The sequence below is a fragment of the Sebastes fasciatus genome, chromosome 9 (genome assembly GCF_043250625.1).
Source record: "Sebastes fasciatus isolate fSebFas1 chromosome 9, fSebFas1.pri, whole genome shotgun sequence".
NCBI lineage: Eukaryota > Metazoa > Chordata > Actinopteri > Perciformes > Sebastidae > Sebastes > Sebastes fasciatus.
The window spans coordinates 24576220-24589687 of record NC_133803.1 but is presented as its reverse complement, the minus strand read 5'-3'; the positions used below and the strand labels follow the sequence as shown (position 1 = coordinate 24589687).

Genomic DNA, 13468 nt, shown 5'->3' with positions numbered 1-13468 from the left:
CTTCACTGCTGCTTTTAGTCAATATTTATTTGTACAAGCCAAGCAGTGGGCACATGATGAATTGGACATAGTTAAAGTTTGATGTAGTGATTTTTTCCTCGCCGCCAGTTAGAGGATCCAACCAATAACTCTATCAGGTGTGACTAACAGCTAAATGAGGGATTTGTGGTCTTGCTCCATTAAAGATAATCAATATTGCAACACCTCTAAATAGGCTGCATACTGCGTGAACTGCACACTTTTTTCTATTGTGATAGTGAGGGTCAAACTGGTTAGACCGGTTGTGAGGACGACCAAGAAGTGGAGCAGCGAGGCGGTGGAGGATCTGCGTGAGTGCCTGGACTGCACGGACTGGGAGATGTTTAGGACCGCCACTGACAGTCTGGACGAGTATGCAGAGGCTGTGACGTCATATATCAGCTTCTGTGAGGACAGCTGTATACCGACGCACACCAGGGTTCACTACAACAACGAGAAGCCCTGGTTCACAGCCAAACTCAAACAGCTTCGTTTGGTTAAGGAAGAGGCATTTAGGAGTGGTGACAGGGAGGGCTTTAAAGAGGCTAAATACGCGTTTGGCAAGGCGGTGAGGGAGGCCAAACGGCAGTATGGAGAGAAACTACAAGAGCAGTTCTCAGCCAGTGACTCTGCCTCAGTCTGGAAAGGGCTGAGGCAGATCACAAACTATAAGCCCAAACCGTCCCACTCCACGAATGACCTCCGACTGGCAAATGAGCTGAATGAGTTTTACTGCAGATTCGACAGACGAAGTGACGGTCCTGACTACATCTCCTCTCCCCCCAGCCATCAGCCACCAGCAGTTAACACCAGCCCCCCCCCAGCTTTCTCCACAAGCACCCAGCCTGTGCACACCCCTCCCCCCCTTCACACCTCTGTCCATCAAAGAGGGGGAAGTCAACAGGCTCTTCAAAGGACAAAACCCCCGCAAAGCAGCCGGCCCAGACTCTGTCTCACCTGCAACCCTGAAACACTGTGCAGACCAGTTGTCACCAGTGTTTACAGGGATTTTCAACACCTCCCTGGAAAACTGCAGGGTGCCGGCCTGCTTCAAAGCCTCCACCATCATCCCGGTCCCCAAGAAGCCAAGGATCACAGGTCTTCAGGACTACAGACCCGTCGCCCTGACCTCCGTTATAATGAAGACCTTTGAACGCCTTGTGCTCCACCACCTAAAGACTATCACCAACCCCCTGCTGGACCCACTGCAGTTCGCCTACAGAGCCAACAGGTCTGTAGACGACGCAGTAAATTTAGCCCTCCACTACATCCTCCAGCACCTGGACTCCCCTGGCTCCTATGCCAGGATCCTGTTTGTGGACTTCAGCTCCGCATTCAACACCATCAGCCCAGCTCTGCTACAGGACAAGCTTTCCCTGCTGAGCGTGCCTGACTCCACCTGCAGGTGGATCACAGACTTTCTAACAGACAGGAGTCAGCACGTAAGGCTGGGGAAGCAAGTCTCCGACACCCAGACCATCAGCACCGGTGCCCCCCAAGGCTGCGTTCTCTCCCCACTGCTTTTCTCCCTGTACACCAACGGCTGCACCTCCAGACACCAATCTGTCAGGCTCCTTAAGTTTGCAGACGACACCACCCTCATCGGCCTCATCTCCGAGGGTGACGAGTCTGCCTACAGATGGGAGGTTGACCATCTGGCATCCTGGTGCAGCCAGAACCACATGGAGCTGAATGCTCTGAAGACAGTGGAGATGGCAGTGGACTTCAGAAGGAACTCAGCCCCGCTCCCCCCCCTCATCCTGCGCGGCTCCCCAGTTAACACGGTGGAGTCGTTCCGTTTCCTGGGCACGACCATCACAGGGCTTTCATCCAGGAGGCCGCTGTTTGTGTCCTGTGCATTAAGTTTCACTTTCACTTTATAATTAGCTGTTCATTTGTGTTGCGTGTTCACAACGTTCAGTGTCATTTTCACTTTACAAACAGTAAATTTAAGCTCAACCATGTTGTTTTTTCCTAAACCTAACTATAGTGGTTTTATTTCCTGAACCTAAGCAAGTGTTTTTGTTTAATTCACAACATAAGCATGTGTTTACTGCAACTGAAAAGTGACGCCGAGGTGTCTGACAAAGCGTAGGTAAGTACATGCTATATATACCCCGGACTAAAAGAGACAAAACAACAACTAATGACGTTGTTTTCTGTCTCTGCAGTCGTTTGATTGACTTTCCAAACCACTTTATGCAGTGGTTTTGGTCCAGCTGGTCCAACTACCGATCAGCTTCTGACTCTGGTAAGGAGGCTCTTAGGATTACTAGAGCTGTATGGATCCCCAAATTGTTCAATATTAGATAAATAAATAATCACATGATTACATTGTATCAAATATATGCAAGAAATAATTATATTTGAAATATTTAAAAAAGAAAATCCAAGTCAACTCATTATTATGAAATGTTATTTATTTATTTGTTTATTTGTTTATTTTATTTTTATATGTTATTACTCTTATTTATTTAAAGAGATTTATGGAGTTTCTTTTAATTTCATAATCTGAATTTTCATTTTAAATTTTCATTCAAATATACCCTTTTTCCAAAGAACGTTTCATAATGTCACTTTTCATGACAGTGCTGTTGTCACTGCCCTCTCACCTTCCAGCCTCTCTGCCTCTTTAGGTCAACCACTGCTGCCACATTTAGCCAGTTAGCTCCTGTTAGCAGTGCACAGACACAGAAACTAACATCTCCTCTTATTGGCTCAGCTTAACAAGGCTGCACATGCTCCTTAATTAGCTGGCTAACTGGTGGGGTTTGTGAGCTTGATTTATTACTCAGCGTCAAAGTGAAGAGACAGTGTTTACAGCAGCAGCCGACATTTGCTGATTAATTCAGAGTTACTTCTGACACATTTTGAATCTAAAGATGTTCTTCATAGAGAAATGTTTGCTGTCCGTGGTTCTGAATTAATGCAAATATAGGGCCAAGATAAATGTTTGGCCAATATATAATGGTCATATGAGAAATAATGATGCTTCAATGGTACAGACATTGTTGCCAGATATAGATCTTCACCTTTCCAAGTCAAGGGCAGTAGCTTCCATGGTTGAAGACCTGGAACTAGCTCTGCAAAGCCAACCCTCATCTGCTTGGGAAATAAATTGCAGACGAGTGATTTCTGAGGCTTTGCACTGATATCCATCACTTAGATGGGGGAGGGCAAGGTCACCCTGACACTGATTGAAACCGCTTTTTTAAATAGATGAATTGTTTAAATGTAAAGATTGTGGTTGTGGAAATGTTGCATAATGCATGGACATGCTAATATCCCCCAGCAAGCTCTACTGGCTCTATGGTCGAATGTTAAATGATTGGACAAGACAGAGACACTCTGCAATGCTTCAGCTGGAATACTCCAATGACTAACTTCACTGCCACATTCAGAGAAATATCTTCATCTCTGCATATACAGAAGCTTGTAAGTCATTGAATATGAATACTGTATCACACACTTAACCCCTTAAGAGATCACTGGACGAAAGCATGAAAGCTTTGGTTTCGGGGTGCACCTTTAATCCGGTGGCCCAGGTCTAAGTGATGGAACTTGGAGAACACAGCCCACATAAAGCATGCATAAAACATGCACATGGCCATATAACCCTGGGTGAAATGGTTCGGTGAAATGGTTCGGTGAAAGCAGCGGCAGCAGCAGCAGCAGCAGCAGCAGATGAATGAGGAGGGCTCAGGTGGACGTGTTGAAATACCGGCATTCAAATGTGACAGGGAAAGATATGAGGGAGAGATTCATCACCTGTCGTTGGTGGAAAAGGTTGAGAGCATGATGGCCTTCATGTTAGCGGGCTCATCTTTTCACCTGTCCATTCCTCTCTGCATAACGAATGACAGGGGGAGGGTCCCCTGTTGGGTCTTCAAGGATATTCTGAAGATATTAAGCCTGTGACACATTACAAGGACGGAAAGACAAGAGAAGAATTTTACTTCTTTGTTCGTTGGTGGCATGGATGAATGGATAGACTGGCCTTTAAGCTATACCAATGATCTCAATATTCACATGACTATGCTTTATTTTCTTCTCTTTAATGATGCTTAATTGCTCCCTACAACAAAATTATCTGAAATTATCCTACGGCAATGGTTTCTAACTCTTTGGCTTGTAACCTCTTAAAACAAATTAATGTGTGGGTACGAGTTGTGAACAGTTAGCAAAGAGTAATTTCCCTTCTCAGGTTATTTTATTTAAATAATGTATAGATGCTAGAGGAGGTAAAATTGTGAAGTTATTCACAAGAAGAAAAAAAAAATTGAAAATAATATACATAGTTTTGTTGCAGAAATATAGTGTTTCTGCTTTTCTACCCTGTTACTCAATTTGTGACCTCTGAGATTTATCTTGTGACCTTTTTGGGGCCCCCAACCCTCAAGTTGGGAGACACTTTCTTAAGAGATAGTTGGCTAATACATGTAAGTGGTAAATGTGCACCATTTTAGTGCAATGTAAAAGCTGCAGAATTGGAGCAAATATGATTTAAAAAAAAGTTATTTTTATAAAACGGTCACTATATCCTGACAGTAGTGCATGAGACAGGTAATCTGAAAAAAATAATGTGCCTCTGTGTCCTTCAGTGTTCCTTGGTGCTCCTAATGACATCTGCAAGATTTCACAGACCGGAGGAAAACAACCAATCTTGAGCCGAGCTGGAGCCTGCCGTCTCTGAGCAGCTGACAATCACTCACAGCAGCCATGTTGAGATCAGTTGAGGAAATACCAAGCACCGCCCACCAGCCGGAGCAAACTTTCTCATTTTACAGCTAAACAGCACACTACAAGATGTTTCTGAATACATTTGAGGCGAGAAATAGTCATTACAGTAACAGAATATTGATTCATTTGATCAGTGCTGCCTAGTTTGACTGTTTGATCAGAAATGACCTGTGATTGGTCAAAGTCTCCCGTTATGTACTAGATTTTTTAAAGCCTGAAAACAGAGCAATGAGGAGGTGCAGAAGTCTAGTTTTCTCTCAGAACACTTGAATTACAATATACTGATAGATTATTATGGAATTTTTGCTCAATGATGCAAAAAATGTTCTGCCTACTGAAACTTGAAGTAATAATCTTTCGTTAATATAATATAATCTTAATATAATCATAGTCAAAAACATATCTTTCCCTGCGGTTTTTTTCATTACAAGTGTTTGAAGCAAAGTACCAGACACCTATTTTTTTTACATCAGAACTCAATATAAAGACAGGAAATGTTGGATGACAGACAAGATGGCACGTAACAAAAGTGCCGTGCCAAATTCAAACTAAAGATGTCACATCTACTCAGTGCTGTCAGGTCACATCGCTTTGACCTTTCGATTTTTGAGCACCTCCTGGCAACTGTATGTGTAAATGAGTAGAAAAAAACGTGTGAAGGATGTTTCTGAAATGTCAGTTCCTCTTACTGTTAAACTCTTGCTTCTCTTCTGATCCCCAATTTCTTTGAAAAACACAACACATTTGTTAATTTCCAATTTTCATTCATTTAACTCAAACATTAAAATGCCTCCAGAGAATTTCTGCCCCATATACAGTATTTATATGCTGTAGCTCCATCGTGTTAATGCCCTAATGACCCCCACAGGGAACTCTTCTTGTTTCGTTCGTCTTCCAAGGTAAGGGTCAGAGTTCAGGGTCAGCTCGAGAGCCGCCTCCCTGGAGGTTGTAAGCTTAATACATCCATGGGCGAAAGGGGATTGTCTCTCTATTTAAGCATGCTTCAGCTGAATGGCTTGAACTCTCCCCCACTTGAATGGTGGTCTCCCACTATAGCACTGAGTGGCAACACTTATGGCACACATGTGGGATAAGATTGCATCAGCTGCTGCCTGACTGAACGCCCCTCGCGCCCCTCGCGCCCCTTGGGGTGTTTTGGATGGAAGAGTTCCCAGTTCGCCCACGCAGAGGCAAAGAGGTGAGGCCTATAGGGAAGGTTGTCGAGCTCCATCCATCAGAGGAGAACACCTTGGCACAAGGTCCTCCATCCTGACTAGCCCTAAGCGTCCCTTTCCTGAATGTTTAAACCAACTTACCTATTGTTTGTCTCCGTGAAGCTGATTAGAAAGTATAATAGCTTCAAGCTCTGCTGTGAAGTGTTAAATGTGCACTGACAAGGAATAATGTCACTTGATTTCTTCGGAGTACCAAAATAGAGATGGCATGACAACATATTGCATGTGTAGTGTGTCAATATAGACTCAGTTACTCCATTATGATCTCTTTAACAGCCATAAGACAATTACAAAGACAGCCTTCTATCACCTGAAGAATATAGCAAGAATTAAAGGACTGATGTCTCAGCAGGATTTGGAAAAACTAGTCCATGCATTTATCTTAGGCCGACTTGACTACTGTAACGGCGTCTTTGGTCTTCCTAAAAAATCGATCAGACAGCTGCAGCTGATTCAGAACGTTGCTGCTACAGTCCTCACTAAGACCAAGAAAGTGGATCATATCAGTCCAGTTCTGAGGTCTCTACACCGGCTCCCTGTCTCTCTGAGAGAATTGATTTCAAAATACTGCTGCTGGTTTACAAAGCACTAAATGGTTTATGGCCAAAATATATTTCTGATCTTCTGCTATGCTATGAATCATCCAGACCTCTCGGGTCATCTGGATCAGGTCTGCTTAGTGTCCCCAGAGTCAGAACTACACATGCAGAAGAAGCAGCGTTCAGTTTTCATGCACCAAATATCTGGAACAAGCTCCCAGAAACCTGCAGGACTCCAACTCTGAGTTCTTTTAAATCAAAGCTTAAAACTTTCCTGTTTGCTGCTGCCTTTTATTAAGCCAGATAATGATTTTATACAGCACTAGAGCGTCTACTCTTGTGTGTTATATTCTATTTTAGCTTCTATCCTAGCTTTTATTTTTAGCTTGTTTTTATTTTCTAATCTTTAATGTTTTTTTTGTTTTTATAACTGTTTTAATTATGTCTTAATGTTCTTTTGCACTTTGTCGCAATGTTGTTGAATGTTTATGTAGAGCACTTTGAATTGCCCTGTTGCTGAAATGTGCTCTACAAATAAAGCTGCCTTGCCTTGCCTTTGACTTAAAGGTCCCATATTATGCTCATTTTCAGGTTCATACTTGTATTTTGTGTTTCTACTATAACATGTTTACATGCTGTAATGTTCTAAAAACCCTTTATTTTCCTCATACTGTCGACCTGAATATACCTGTATTTACCCTCTGTTTGATACGCTCCGTTTTAGCGCATTTTGATGGAATTGCAACAGAATTGCATTGCTAGGCAACAGCTTGGGTCCATGTGTACTTCCTGTCAGCTGATGACATTCACATACACTGCAACAGGAAATAAACTGGGACACATATAGAATGTTTACGTTTAAAACTTTGTAAAGCGTCTAAGTATTGTATATTCGTGACATCACAAATGGACAGAAATCTTGACAGCTTGTTTCAAACGCAGAGTTTTTGAATACGGGCTGTGTGTGTTTCTCTGTGGATTGAGCCGTTCGATACTTTAACAGTATTTATATAGGACTTAAGCCTTCTTTATAATAAAAAAAAAAACGTGAAAATCTCACTTTTTTATAATATGGGACTTTAAAAGATGTGAATTGCTGTGATTTAAAAGACAGCTTTGTTTCAAGGGGTTGAAAAGACATAAACTTCTCCATGGTTTTTAGTTGTGGCATAAAACATCTTTTTTTCCCCCTTTCATACTGTAATGGAACTGCAATGCACAACCGTCATCATCATCATGACAGTCATGCTGTGCATTAATCTTGGGCAGCTTTTGGAGACTCCAAATCAGCTGCGAGTCCATGTTGTGCGTCATTGCGCAGCGGCGCGTCCAGCTCATAGTGGTTAATGGGAATCCGCTGACGGAGCACAACCAGTTGTTTGCGCGGGCATATGTGTGCGCGGATCAGCAGGTAGCTTGTCTTTAACAAAACCTGGATGGAAGTCACGGTTTCGATCTGACGGGGAAAATCTCACAGAACAGGACTCTTCTTATCTGCAGGATGCGCTGACATTATATGTCATGCTCACAGCGATCTTCAGTTACAGGTAAAGTTGGAACTTTATTACCCTGGATGTTTTTTTTTGTTTAAATGGTTTAAATGGCACATGTTCGTGTTTGCTGCGCCTCAAATTTTTGGAGCGTTTGTTGTCATTTGGTGCGTCTTTTTTATTCTCACCAGCGCGCCTTTGAACGGAGCTGGATGCAAAAGTCCGCCCGCGATTTTAAACTTTGAAGAATGGAGTGATGGGAAAATATCCCCAAAAATATGTAAAAATGTTCATGCGTAGTCAACAATTTCTCGGTGTTACCTAACAGCCAAATACATGTGCGTGTGTGTCCATACAGCACACTCTCTCCTAAAATCTGCTGCTTTCAATTAATTCTGTGAGCTGTTGGTGCACCAGAGCATAGATGAGGCTCTTTCTTGATGTGAATGAGGGTTAGAAGGTTAACAAGTCTTTGCTTAGCCACTTAATCATTGATTGATTTTCTCCCTAGGGCCATTTTTTTTGGAGATATGTGGGGCAACATTCAAGTATTCCAGCTGCTCATCAAAGCAACCTTTAATTGGCCACAGGGGTGATTTCAAGGTTGACAGTGACATGAAGGTGAAGGTCAGGAATGTAATGTAATAGAGAGCCGTGATGCAGATAGCTGTGTGTGTGTTACTGGGAGACATAAATGCAGATTTTTATCAGGGTTAAACTCTATACAGCCTGTAGACATCTACGAGCCAGTATTAGATAGTTCTTATCAATGGTGATGTCTACTTTGGCCAATCTTTACCCAGCGGCTCTGCATCAGATAAACACATTTAAGCTGTCAAGTCAACAGACGAATGCTCCCGGCCATGCATATATGATTCCACTGTGATAAAAACTAATTAAAACCACGCTAATGCTCCATCGTGATGAGTTTCCCAGAGTCCTCTTCTAATTTTCTCAAACTATATTTACCACAAGGATAATGTCTGTAATCAGCGGAAATAAGCACAGATTGTAAAGGCACACTTAATTGGTGCAGATTTCTGTTCACTCATTGGGTATAAAGTGCCAGCTGCCTTTTTAGATTTAGCTCTGGCAGTGCAGGCCGGCCGACACAAGACGGGGAGAGATTTACATAAATAGTAGAGATAATATGGAAAAGGCTCTCTGTTATCATCAAAACTCCAGAGCTGGGGCCGAGCATTTTCTTTCCGTCTCAACATGGACAACATGGAAAGCAACAAATTCAAGTACTGGAGTGGTTGTGCCTTATTGGACATTTGACAGCATTGTCTTCGTTTTCAGTTTTCTCTCTGTGTATTGATTTTTCTACCTCTCTGTTTGCTTCTTTTACCTGCTTATCGACTGCTTTCTGTGGTCTCGTAGCCTTGTGTCACCGGAATGGGCGGCTGGGGATTCATTCGGAGCACATCCGTTATAGGTGCAGACCTTATGACCCCGCTTTTTGGTTCTGTTTTATTCATCAGTTCAAAGCAACATTTTAGACTACACCAGGTTTGTTTGCAGCGCAGGTGCATCGTAGCTGCGGTTGCGTCACTCTGGTTTTCGTCTCATGGGATATCGTCTCGGCTCAGTGGCACAGAGTGTCATGTGTCATCGGTAATATAATCTGATGGCCTACGTCCTCCTGGTATTGTCCGTTCTCGAGCTGTCACAGTGTCCAGATGTGTCTTTTAGATCAACTGGTGTCCCTCAGGCTTCTCTGTTTTCAAGGATGACATGTGATTACATGTGAAATGTGGCCAAAGCCCAGAGGTGTGGTTTTGATGGACCAGAAGCTCTCAAGTAGTTACACTCTCACAGAGTAGTGAATTGAGTCCAGTGTATCTTCATTTGTCATAATTTCTTGGAGGAATAGTTTGACATATTGGTCAATATACTTATTCACTTTCTAGCAGAAACAACATCCTCAATGATCCTCTCCTGGATTAGGTTTATGTTATGGATAAATCAAGTTTTGTCCATCATTTTGGTGTGGTGGGCGGCTCTAAATACTACAATACCCATGAGCCTTTGGCCGTTGTTGCTATGAAGAAAAAGCCAGATATAGAGGCATATAGAGAATTGTTGTTGCCGTTGGGAATTCATCCAACATTGATCGAATCCAAAAGTGAATTAACTTTATCTGCGGCTTGTTATCATTGTCTCAACAGTGTAATCTGTAGCTCCAGCTCGCCGTTAGCAGCACACATAAATGAATATGCCCGTTTCACAGCAGCCATTTTGACATGTAATTGCAGGGTAAACTGCAGGTGTAATTGATAAAATGAGTTATGGTCCCATTCTATTTAGTATTACAGTCATTCCAGTGAGCAGCATGCACAATACCAGAAGCCTGGCCAAATCTAAATGGAACAGGGCCATAATTAATGTTATCAATAACACCTATGCTTCCCCTGCAATGAAATGCGAAGATGCTGTGAAAAGGGGCTGTTTTCGGGTATGCTCGGCGATGGGATATTTCTCACTGAAACTACCACTCTCACGGTGCACGTGAAGTTTTTAGGTTCCTTTTGACTTTTTAATCAAGAATCTGATATTTTCTAACATATGTTAATAATTTGTCCTGATGGTTAAACGGGGAGAGTTTCAAAGTCCACCCAAGCTGAGAGAATGCTTCAACTGTGATGTAAAATGAATGGAATTTTCACTTCTGTAACCAAGGGCAGTCAAAATACCTCATTGCAACTCTATAACGGTTAATTAGCATAGACTGTATATAAGACGTAGACTTATAGTCACCGTGACGTCACCCATCGGTTTGTGGACTGCCGTCTTGAAGCCTTGAGTTCAGCATTTCGGCTGTCGCCATCTTGGTTTTTTGAAACCAGAAGTGACACGTTAGGGTGGAGCTAAGTACAAACGAACGCTGAATAAGACATTTTTAGGCGACCAAAATGTTACAATTAACTTTCATGAACTGAAAACACACTGTGAAAGGGTTAAAGTTGTAAGACGAAAACACAGACAACACCCAGACCCGACAACGCCGTGGTAGCGACCTGTCAATCACAAAGTAGCCACGCCCTAAAGCATACCCTGCTTTATGGTCTATTTGACTCTAAATGGGACCATAATTTACTAAATGAACATCATGCTGTATTGAAGAAGACTTGAAACTAGCGATTCAAAACTCATGTTTACAATGTTTACTGAGGTAATAAATAGGCTAGTAGAAGTAGGCTCATTTTCTCATAGACTTCTATACAATCAGACTCCTTTTTGCAACCAGAGGAGTCGCCCCCTGCTGGCTATTAGAAAGAATGCAGGTTTAAGGCACTTCAGCATTGGCTTCACTTCTCAGACCTGTTGTTAATTAGTGAGCTTTTTATGTGGACCTTTGTTTACAGTCTTTGTGCTGAGCTAACCTGCTCCTGGCTGTAGCTTCATAAATGTATTTACCATACGAACATGAGGGAGGTAACGTTCTTCTAATCTAACTCTTGGCCAGAAGGTGAAATTCCCCAAATTTGTAACTATTCCTTTAAACACAATCCCTACTTCAACATTATAACTTCCATTTTTATGGCTTTTCCATCTCCTCTGATTCCTCCTCCTCCTCATCCTCACCACTGCTTTAATTGCACGCCTGCAGATTTCCTCCCCATACAGTATGTTTGAGCGGCAACACTGCTGACTCATACTAATAATAATGCAGAGTGATGGACACTAGAGACCTGTCTGAGATGATGAGAAGTAGAAGTCACTCAGAGCCTGAATCGAGACTTCTAAACCCGCAGATGAAACAGGGGAGGAGAGATGAAGTCCATAGAGTCCTTAATGTTTCTGTGAGACATTGCTTTGGTGCGTTTGAAGGAGAGAACGAGACCGAGCAAGGAAGAAAGTGAGACTGGGAGGGTCTCTGTCGGGAGGAGTACACAGAGTAAAGTCACTTTTATATAATAAGAGATGTTGGTTAGACTGTTGCAAGAACCTTAACGACTCTACGTTGACAACCTCACTCAGATCCTGTGATAAAAGAGATGAAGTTATTACTCCATTTCTCTATTCCATCACTCTCACATTACTCATTCTTTAAAGGCTCCTTTTACTTGTTGAATCTCTGAAATAAGGGAACTGGACTGAAGTTTGAGTGTGAGGAAGAATGGTTTCATATTGTGTGCGTACGGAGGATAGCCTACTGGTTGAAATGGTATCAGACTCATATATTTCTATTTATAGGTTCTTCTTGGAGGAGTTAACGCTGTTCGGGCAGAGATCATGCTGCTAGGGCCATAAATTAAATGATTGATGCTGGTGAGATGAGACAAGATAATAATGTGCTCAAAATATATCCCAATCAATCACTTGCTAAAGTAGCCTATGGCCCCTACGAGAGCATTGCTATCAGATTGGTACTCCGTATTCCCTGAGTTGAGATATCAAAATCAGTATTGTAAACAGTTCAATAGACATTTGTGAAACACTGGACTGAAGGTGACAAAAAGGGCAATGAAAAACATGTAGCCAGGAAATTGGCACAACACAATTTCCTAATAAGTAGCTATAGAGTGCTGCAGGAATGAGTCATAAAAACAGAAATTAGTTGATATTTTAGCACTTCCGGTTACCTCGTCTCAAAGTCAATGAGTTTTTAGTTAGATGTCTGAAATAAGGTCTGTGGTTAACACAAGCTGAAGAGATTTTGATTGTTCTATAATAAAAAATATGTGAATTTTGAAGTCTTTATGTGTCATAAAAAATGCGGTTGCTGACAAGTGGGTAAATGAGACCACAAACCCTCATCACGTTGAATACTAATCCGCCTATACAGCCTATTATAGCTTTTTAATTCTGGTGATTGCATTTTATGCTTGAAAAATCATAAAAGTGGTGTTCATATGTTGAGATTATCTCGCTGAACAAAACGTGTTATAATCATTAAACGTTTGTTTGCCACAGAGTTTATTTTCTGCAATAATCCAAAACCCAATGAAAGAAAATCCCACTGGCTTTTTGTTGAAGGAACCAGGGTGATTCTAACGTCCTGATTGGCCTACAAGAATATGCAATCCCTGGAGCATGTGTACATGTATATGCATGTATATGTATGTGTGTGTATATTTATTTATTTTTTATTTTTTATTTTTTTAATTATTTTTATTTTTGTTTTTAATTAAAAATTTTAATTATTATTTGTTTAAGTATTTTAATTTTCTTTAGTAGTAAAACTAATGAGTGATCCACACTCCAGATCAGGTAATGCATCATAAAGTTGTTTACCAACCACCATAAAACAGCCAACGAAGAAGAAGAAGATTGAGATTCATCACACCTGTGCCTTTCCAGCTGTGAAAAGGCTTCTTACAGCTGTGCAGCACTGGTACTACTCACCTCCAGTAAAGTAGTTAGTGTATATTATGTAGCTAACAGTAAATGAAGGAACGAGGCAGCTTGTTTTGGCCATAACCATGGTTGGGGGTTGACC

General features: G+C 41.8%; 1 protein-coding gene across 2 annotated transcripts in view; it reads left to right on the top strand.

The window, feature by feature from the left end:
- Positions 1–7781: 7781 nt before the first annotated feature.
- The window catches only part of LOC141774305 (gamma-aminobutyric acid receptor subunit pi), a 297207-nt gene continuing 291520 nt past the window's right edge, over positions 7782–13468 (top strand). The window contains exon 1 of one of the 2 annotated variants that reach the window (XM_074646871.1): positions 7782–8079. The gene's annotated coding sequence lies outside the window, so the exon portion shown is untranslated. The remainder of the gene's footprint in view (positions 8080–13468) is intronic. The other variant, XM_074646870.1, reaches the window with a different exon arrangement.